Here is a 2,068-nt window from a genome sequence, read left to right on the forward strand (position 1 = left end):
GCAAGACAATGGTTTGCAGCAGTTGTCACAAAAATACAATTTTCCGTGTGCATACATAAGTTCCCAAATAGCAAATGGCAGTCAGTTTAGAGAATTTTTATTACAGGTTGAGCGTACAGAGCTTAAAGGTAATTTACATAACCTCTTCAGTGACTCGTATTTTGACTGAGATCCGGCAGAAGGCTGGTGTGGAATGTAGTAGTCTCCGCCTCACGGTGAACACAAGAGTGCGATTTTGCAGCAGAATTTTTGTGCTAAGATGTGTTTCGCCTGTGTGATAAATGCTCGCTTATATTACCTGTCAGTAGAAACCAACAAACTTCCTTTTCCAATCCCAGACATTACTACAGTGTTGCGGCCACCACAAGATTCTTGTATGCAGTGTACAGTTCGATTTAATTTGCTAAAAAGCGCTATCATGAAGTCCAAGGAAACCATGTAGTCCTCCCAGTGCGCAGGGTTTTCCAGATGACTTCACTAGTTGTAGAACCTGTGCATTCCTTCAATCCTTTTTCAGTTGTTTTGCAATATTTTCTTGACTTTTTTTTCCCTTTCCTTTGCTCCTTCCCCCCTGGCTTCAGCCATCTTGGTCAAATTCCAGGCCAATCCCGCGCTAGCTAGGAACCCTGGCTGGAGGGCCAAGCCACTGTTGTGAGGAAGCCACGTGGGTGTCTGCAGCTCGCGCCATTCTCGGCCCAAGCTTTCACATCAAGCATCTTGGGCTGCAGTGGCGATCTCTAATCTTTGCCTGGAATTATCGAGGGAGCCAGCCGCAGTTCTGAGGACCGCTGGCTGGTGTCTTTTTCTTTAGTTCTACCACACATTTTGGAGAGGCTTAAATTCTGGTTTGTGGCAAAGATATCGTCCCAGGCGGAGCATCTCCCGGGCACCAGAGTTTTGGATCCACGTGTTCTTTTCTCACGCTCAGGAATATCCTTCCATTCAAAGCCAAAAGTCTCCGGCCCTGTGTGGCACCCGGTGGCTCTTTGCTGCTATCCTCCCTCTTGACTTTTCCTCCTTAGGACTCCTCCTTGCTCACTCTTTCCCTGCACCTTGGCCACATCCACCCCGGCTCAGGGCCCTCCCTATCTTGTCTAGCAGAGCCAAGCAGGGTCCGAGGGCTGGGGACTGGTGGAAGCTGGAGCGGCCTGTCACAAGCCGCGTTGCATGCCAGGGGCACCTTTCCCCCTACCATGATATTATAAGGAAGATACTGTCCTGGCTGGTTTTATAAAAACTTGACACAGCTAGAGTTATCAGAGAGGAGGAAGCTCAATTGAGAAAATGTTTCGAGTAAGATTCAGCCATAGGCAAGCCTGTAAGGCATTTTCTTAATTAGTGATCCATGGGGGAGGGCCCAGCCCACTGTGGGTGGAGCCATCCCTGGGCAGTGGTCCTGGGTTCTCTAAGAAAGCTGGCTTAGCAAGGGAAGAGGAACAAGCCAGTAACCAGCACCCCTCTATGGCCTCTGCAACAGCTCCTGCCTCAAGGTTTCTGCCCTGTTTGAGTCCCAGCCCTGACTTCCTTCAATGATGAACAGCGATGAGAAAGAGTAAGATGAATAAACCCTTTCCTCCCCAGGCTGCTTTAGTCACAGTAACCCTGTAACCCTGACTAAAGCAAACACTGTGTTAGAGAAGATAATCTGTGTGTGTTAATCCACACAGCTAGTGTAGTGACAGGATTCCAGGGGTTTATGGACCCGAGCGCCCATTTCTCCTTTACTCAGCAGCTGTCCTCAGAATGCTCTAAAGAAGTTCAGAGTAACCTGAACATACCTTGTGAACAAGGCACACGAAGTGGAAGCCTTAGTAGACCTCTTGATTGAGTCTAAATTCAAAATTTGTTTTCTAGACAGGCTTCAAGATCAACAGAGTAAGATTTGCTTAGAATCAAGAAGCAAACAGATGGGGCTAGAGACGTGGCTCAGAGGTTAAGAGCACTGTCTGATCTTGCAGAGGACCCTGGTTCAATTCCCAGTACCCGAATGATCTGGGATTCCAGTCTCAGGGAGTTAGATACTCTCTTCTGGCCTCCCTGGTATAAGGCTCACATATGCAGGTGAAGC

General features: G+C 48.2%; 1 pseudogene; it reads right to left on the minus strand.

Annotated features, from left to right (window-relative positions):
* Window positions 1–502: 502 nt before the first annotated feature.
* On the minus strand, window positions 503–716 carry LOC116895393 (annotated as a pseudogene).
* Between the last annotated feature and the right edge of the window lie 1,352 nt (window positions 717–2,068).

This window comes from Rattus rattus, chromosome 3, assembly GCF_011064425.1.
Source record: "Rattus rattus isolate New Zealand chromosome 3, Rrattus_CSIRO_v1, whole genome shotgun sequence".
NCBI lineage: Eukaryota > Metazoa > Chordata > Mammalia > Rodentia > Muridae > Rattus > Rattus rattus.